Source organism: Ruditapes philippinarum, unplaced genomic scaffold, assembly GCF_026571515.1.
Source record: "Ruditapes philippinarum isolate M1 unplaced genomic scaffold, ASM2657151v2 ctg2253_1_1_1_1, whole genome shotgun sequence".
In the NCBI taxonomy this organism is placed as follows: Eukaryota; Metazoa; Mollusca; class Bivalvia; order Venerida; family Veneridae; genus Ruditapes; species Ruditapes philippinarum.
Genome location: NW_026852746.1, coordinates 217,732 through 226,135, shown reverse-complemented (window position 1 = coordinate 226,135; position 8,404 = coordinate 217,732).

Below are 8,404 nucleotides of genomic sequence, written 5' to 3'. Positions count from 1 at the left end.
CTTACATTTCAAAAGACTGTCTAATATCATCTTACTCGAAACATAACGGATATAGGCTCGGCGTGGTGTAACCTTTTCTTCTTCTAGAATGTTTTAATTATTAAAACAAGCTATTATTTTATATATATATATATATTATATATATATATATATATATATATATATATATATATATATATATAATTGATAGTATCATCACCATTCAACGTTGAATTTTGGACTTATTTCGTCAATCAGGACTGCATGTATTGATGAGAAATACGTCTGAAATTGAAGGCTACCAGTGGGGAAAACGGATTTGATAATCAAGTTGATGTCGAGAAAATTTCATTTAGACTTGTATTTAATTAAGCATAAGAAAGTAGCATTGTTGTTTTTCGTGTTAGATGTTATTTAATTTCATCTCGCGAACTTCAAAAACAGTATTCTTGAAACTTGAAACTTGAAACTTTTTATTTACTTAAACGCCTATTTTTACAAAACATTCATATTCAATGGCGTTGTACAGCAATAATAATGATAATAAAATACTTCTAATAAAATACTATTAAGAAATGGTTACAGTGTTATGAGCAGATATTAAGAAATTATTGAATGATTTTAAATGAAAATGAGTAAAATGGTATCAATTCAAGTTAAGAACATATCATGCATCAAGAATAATAAAAAATTGATAAAAGATTACTAATATCACATTGAAAAATCACTTTTAGAATATACTACATATCACAGCTATGAATTTTAAAATTTCAAACGTCATTTGCGCTTTTTCACTTTTGAATTAAAACAAGTTGAAATAGTCCCTGAACATGTGGGTCTTAAGATTTCTCTTGAATGCTTCTATAGTGTTACTGTTTCTGATTTCTGTCGGTAATTGATTATACAGTTTAGGTCCAATGTAACTAAAGCTACGGTCTGCGAAAGATTTTCTCTTATTGAAAGGAACATTGTAACAATTGTCAACACATTCTGATGATCTGAGAACTCGTTTTGCAGATTTGCTTTCTAAAAGTTCAGTAAGATAATCTGGTGCGTTTCCCTTCGAACAATTGAACATGTAAGTTAAGATTTTAAAACTTATTCTTGCCTTTACTGGCAGCCAGTGAAGATCGAACAAAGCTTGCTTAGAGCTATCATATTTACTTCTTGAAAGAACTAACTTTGCGCACATATTTTGAATCCTTTGCATCTTTTGTAAATCACAGTTTGCGATACCGTATAAGATGGAGTTACAGTAGTCTAAGTGAGACATTACTAAAGATAACACAAGAGTCTCTGTCGCTTCCTTTGTGAGGTAATGTCTTATGTTTTTGATCCGCATAAAATTTATCATGGCAGTTCTACATTTCCGCTTTACGTGTTCTTTGAAGTTCAAATTTTCGTCGAGGAAAGCACCAAGATATCGAATGCAGTTTTCTTTGTTGATGGTATCGTTTACAATTTTGATAGATTTAGTTTCACATTTGGTAAGTTGTTGCTTACTCCCAAACATAATGAATTCGGTTTTTGAGGTGTTCATTTTCAACTTATTAGAATTCATCCAGTTGTTCGTTGTTTCGCCAGCGTTTTCTAAATCACTTATTGTATTCTTTTCACTGTTTTGTATATTTGGAGAAAACGATTTGTCCATAGTATGGTCGTCTGCGAAGCCACGAAGTGTGACCGTCGGCGGAATGTCATCGAAAAGTGTGCCTGCATAGGCGAGATACAACCAGGGCCCGAGACAGGATCCTTGAGGAACAGAACACTCCAGTGCACGTGACGTCGAATATGCCGAGTTTACATTAACCCGACAACTGCGTGGGTGAAGGTAGGAGTCAACCCAGCTTAATGCGGTAGAGGTAAGTCCGTATTGCTTGTTGAGCACGTCGATCAAAATGCTGTGGTCGACCGTGTCAAACGCGGCGCTCAGGTCAATGGCGATTAAAGCAGTCACTTCCTGTTTTTCCATTGCGCCGAGAAGGTCGTTCACAAGACGCAGAAGCGCAGACTCACAGGAATGATTTTTTCTATAAGCACTTTGATTTGTGGGTAGAAGTTTATGTTTTTCAGCATGTGAATTTAACACTAATAGGGCTGCTTTTTCAATAACTTTTGAAAGAAACGGAAGATTACTGACTGGGCGATAATTCGAATAGATCAGATCAAGTCCAACTTTTTTAAGCAATGGTCGAACTACAGCCTGTTTCCATTTCTCAGGAAAGAAGCCTTGACTGAGCGATAGGTTCACTAATTTAGTTATCAACGGAAGTAATTCAGTCAAAAACATTTTCAAGACGACAGTTGGTAGTACGTCGAGTTCACACGATTTCGATTGCATATTGTTTATGATTTTCTTCACATCATCTTCGGAAAGTTCGTCGAATTTTGGTAGATTTTCCACATTTTTGACCGAAGGTTCGTAGTTCGGGTAAGTTTTCAAAGATTCTCTGATTTTAGAAATTTTGTTCATAAAATGGTCCGCAAACGAATCCGCAATAGCATTGTCACTCTCGCCGCTCGGCATAGGATTTTGTACTTTACTTCCGGTAATTTCTGTCACAAATTTATATAATTTCTTTGAATCGCCTTTAAACTCCGAAACTTTTTCGCTGAATGTTTGCTTTTTCACTTTTTTAATTTCCATAAAGTATTTATTCCGGGCATTTTGAAATGAATGATAGTCCTCGGGTTTTTTGTATCGTTTCCATGTTTTTTCTGCTTTCCGAAATGATTGTTTCTTTTCACGAATTGAATCACTGAACCATGGCTTTGGAGCACGAGTAATACGAGTTTTCTCTGTGACTGGGGCATGTTTGTCCAAAATAACTTGAATTTTATTCTCAAAATCACATACATATTCGTTTATGTCTATTTGTTCAATTTCTAGACTTTTCAGATCTTCTGAGAAAGCGTCTTTATCAATATTTTTATAGTTCCTAAACGAGACTGTTTCACTTTGATATTTTCCTTTTTTATTTCAGTCACAATTTTGACAACACAATGATCTGATAAAAATGGACCCTGTTCACATGATTTTATTTTAACCCCATTTTCTTGTTCAGTTATTACAAGGTCTAGTACGTTGCCCCCAATGTGTGTACTGAAGTCGACATGCTGATGAAGCCCAAGCGAAAATAAACAGTTTTTGAATTCTGATGTTGCGTGTGTACCGTCGTTTAAATGTAAGTTGAAATCGCCCATTAACATCAGGTTAGAGTTTTGCGGTATTACATCTTCCAAAAATTCACAAAATTCTGACACAAAGTTAGTGACTGTACATAGGTTTGGTGGTCGGTAAACACCCACAATAGTCATTGAAATGTTTCGTAAAACTACCTTCCATATGCCATGTTCGAACGAATTTCTGGTGCGGCTATTGATTTTACGAACGTTAACCCCAGTCCGAGATACGAGACCGACCCCGCCACCGATTCGTTTTTGGACGATTTACTAGACTTAAAGTATAACCACTTTGATTCAAGTCAGAAGTATCGATATGATGTTGCTTATCGTCGGAAAACCATGTTTCAGTCAATATTGCAAAGTCAATTTTCTCCTCTCGAAGATATTGTCCAACAATGACATCTTTCGTAACAACGGAATGGCAATTTAAAGTCATGCACTTGATCTTTTCATCGTGCCGCTTTAGTGTATTGGTGATCTTTGGATGGATTAGATTTGAATAATCGACGCCTCTGGGATGATCGATGACCTTTTTTTGACCACCCCTCTTACCACGACGTTTTCGATGTTGAGCGATGTTAAGTTCGTTTATTGTATGTGCAACGGAGGGATCAATTTTAAAACTGCTTCTATTGTTTGATACATATTTACCGATATCCAATAATTTTTCTCGAGGGTATATCCGATTTGAATAGGAATAATCCAATTTTTGACTTTCTGTTTGATTTTTATGATAAAAGTTTTGAATATTTCCAAAATTTTCTCTTGATTTTACCCATTCCACAACTGATATTGTAAAGAAATAAAAACACAGAAAGATGCACAATATATTCATTATTCCAGATATCACTTCTTATCAAAATCCAAGCTTTAATAATCGAATATCACAATTTAAACACAGAGCGAAATTAACACGTCTGCCTCAACCGGCGACTAACTGAACTCGATGAAATAAAATATCAAACAAATATTATCTCTGTAAAAAAACGTCCACAGTCCTTACCAGTTAATGATAATAGACTGATCAGATCTGTTAAAAGTCATAATCACATTATTTATGTTTCAGCATCTGTGCTACCATTGCTCACTTATTGTTCAGATTCATGAATTTCAAAAATTTTATGGAACAAATTATATTATACGATACAAAGATTTTAGTTGATATCCTATCTATATGCCTGTAAATAAATCGTCAAAAATACTGTCAAACTTTCCTGATGACATAACAAAGCTTTTGTAAATTCAGAAAAGGTTAACTGCCTTATTTAATATACATTTACAGACTTAAAAGAGCTATAAATATATTGATATTATGCTGTTTTAAAATATTGTACCACATGAACATGGCAATAAAATGTTGACGAAAACAACATCATGTCTTGAAATTCTGCCAAGAAATACTGAGCGAGGTTTGGTTAATCATATTGACTTTCTATGCACAGTTTCCGCCAGACAGTTGATCCTTCTTTGATGTAATCATGTAATGATGTAATCATGCTTATAACCTTTGTTACGCATTAGAATGTAAATAAGTTTACTTACTTTCTTTATAATAATCTAAAATTCTCTAAAACACTGGATCGATGGTGTTATTTTACACCATTTTTAGAAACTGGCTCGCTTTTACATTAGAACTTACTTTATAATAATTAAAAACTCTCTTAAACATTAGTCTGGATCGAAGGGGTTATTTTACGCATTTTTTTAACTCGCACATATTATATACCTAAACTGTAATACCGGTCAGGTCTATATGATCATCACTCAATATCGAGTTTCTAAATTTAAGGTAGACCATGGGTAATGAATTACCTCCACTTTGAAGAGTATTCAAATAGGATAGAATCACTCAAACTCCGCGCACCGGTTACGCTACGGAATCTAATCCTGTAAAGGGAGATCACTGCGTAGGTTTCAAGGTTTAAGGTTTATTTGAATAAGTCAGGGCCCATATGGGCATGTGACAACATAAAACAGAATCACTTGTCAACTATATTGAATTGAGGGGCGTGGGTACAAACCCCAGAAGGGGCATTTTTTTTCTTTCTTTTTTCTTTTTAACATTATTTATGCATCTCTCTGATCCCTTATGGAAGAAAAAAATGTTTGATTTAAATTATATAATTACTGTAGGTATTTATTTCTTAAATAATGCTAAAATTTATAGCAAATATGATACTTTATGATATTTTCAAAGTTCAATAAAATAACAACTACATGGTACATGTAAAAGTATTTTATATTTCGCATGATTAACCAATATACCTTTAAAAAAAATTGGGCAAACTTTGAAAACAGCCCCTCATTATGGTCAATTTTAGGGACATTTTGAATAAGTCTTTTTATAAGGGGAAATGGTCAAATTAGTGTTAAAGTGGGTGGGGTAGGGTAACATATTTATATATATGAAAACATTTTGTTTAGAAACAAACATTTTGCTCATGTCATTTGTTACCCGAATGTTATTATTTGTTTCTTAACAATGAGAAAGAGGAAAACATTTTTCATAATGATGATATTATAGATTATTTAGAGTTTCCTCATTTCTGAAAATAAGCCCTTATAATAGCAAAGACTTAGTTCAGAAATATATCCATAACTCATAAACCACACGGTAAATTTTATTTTAATTTTGCATACAGGTGACCTTGAAGACATATAACTGTCTATTGTCAATTTTACAGTTCCTTATAGTGCCCACTGCCCATGGTCTACCTTAAATGGGTTAATTATTAAAGGGACAATTTGTGAAGCTTGGAGTCCCAGTACCAATCTAGAAAGTTTCACTGTATTTTAGCACTTCGAAGGAAAACAAAATGACTAGAAAAGAGTTTGTTTTTATTGAACAAATAATATACAACCTTATTTATAGAGACAAATTGTTTTACAATGTTATATTTGTTTAATCATTAGTTACGGAATGCTCTTCATTTAATGCATTCTGTAATACATGTTTAGCACTGATCATGATGAATAGAAGAGAATCGTCTACACAAACGAATAATTCTTGCGCACACTTTTAAAATTGTTTAGGACTTTATATAAACGTTGATTATTGGTAAGCCAAACAAGAGAATATCACGAGTTTTAAACAAAAAATTATTCACTTAAAATGAAGAGGTATGTTAAGACGTAGGAAATGTAAAGTATCTTTTTTTTACCAAACACACTGTCAAATTGTTAAATTTTCACATAAACTAGTTATTTATAATTTCCACTCATTTCATTGCTTGACTAGGAAGAAGGAAAATAAAACATCAACTATGAGTGGATTAAGAACCAGGAAGAACAATAATTGTCAATGATTGGCTGATGGAGATCAGACCATATTGACTTTATACTCATTAACACATATCAAAGCGAAGAAGGTCAATGGTTTTGACCTGATGTAGCACAGACGGAGGAAAATTTTCGTATTTATGTCAATTTGAAAACCCAATTATTCATATTTGACGTAAATACATGTATTTGTTTTTGTAGGTTGAGGATATTTTTATGTGACTTGAAATGTAATTCAACCGACCGTTAGAGTGTAATAGTTATCAAAAATCAATTGATAGCATCAATATCATTTGTATACATAAATAAAAACAAAACTTAGAATATTGCATATAACATGGTAATTATAAAATTCCCTCGATTTTTGAATATTTTAATTTACTTTTCTTGCTTAAAAGAGTATAATGATTTTGGCAATGTTTAGGTACATTCTAAGATAGTTTTTGATGATTTTATTTAAAGTTTCCTTTGCATCTACGTATACGATGTTTGTTTAAAGTTATTTCATTGTTTTAGATGTTCAGCTATCATGTTAAGCAGATCTGTACAAGTTAAGCATACTTATGAACAAACGTTGATTATACAACCTTTATTCTTGTTTTCACCAAACTAAGGAACAATCTTAGTTGTTTACTGTTTTTCAGAAATTTTGTCAGTCAGTATTTTGCTTTCTATTTCAAATTCTAATGGAAAATAACGTGAAACAATTTCAAGAATGAATGTGCTTGTCTTTTGCAAATCAAAACGGCCCTAGGTCTCTTGATATTTTCAGAAACAAATATTCCCTGCCTAATTACATTTTGGTCAAGCAATTCAACTCATTTAGAACTCTAAACATGCCAGTTACAAATGTTTACTTAAGGATACTAGACAATTCTTACAGTTGATTCAAATTATATCTATTCTTACTGTATACATATTGAAATATTTTCACAGATCTATTATTATGTTTAAATCTGAAATACACTAAAAGTGCTTTTCTTAAATGCTGTCTTTTATATTATTGTATTAACTATGCATTACAAAAGCATAAAAATGTTAGCAAATTCTTAAAACAATTATGAAAGACAATGTATGATATTTCAATCAATTTATAACTGCTTCCTTTTCAGGAGAGAAGGATGTACATTGTATTTATTTATCATTATGACCTAATAATGAGGTCAAAACAAAACATTGCATAAAAATCTCTTGAAAGCAAACATCCCTCTTGTATGAGGCCATGACATTTAGACTAACTTAAAGCTTCTGGACCTATTTCCAACAATTAATATAGCATGAACGGTAACTCATAATCTGAGATATTCTTTCAGGAAGGGGGACTGTCTTGTTAAACATAGAGAGAGATCAGTGATTCATAACTACATACCAAATATTAGTCATACTCCATAATATCATTTCACTAATTATCATATCTTTTCATCAACAAGGAACAAGGAGCTACCAAGCAGATTACATTAGAGAAAAATTCATTTAAAGATTATTTATATTTTCAGATCTGACAGCCATCATAATTATCATGCAACTGCTATGGTAAGTTGCCCGATTACACTTGCCATTTCTGATAATTTTTTGTTGGTTTTGACACATTTGAGATGAACACAGATGTTTTTAATCAATGTGGTCATATTTTCTTCCCAAGTCCGGTACTCGTGCTAGCTTAAGGTCTTCAGCGTACCCGTTTATATACTATGACATGACGTGAACGCTGAAGATAACCCCATAGGGAAAGTCCACCAATAATCGTGCCAGGAATCTGACACGCTCGTATTTATTCATCGAACATGCCATGAAGTAAAGTGAAGCATACCTTGATAAAACTTTATATAATCTGTTGATAAGCCGAGGATGGACAAATAAAAATCTTATTACGAACATAAACTACCTAATAGTTTCTGACAGGTAAAATTTTCGGCACTTGGCCGCCATATTGCAAAAATGTTTGATCACGTGATTACGA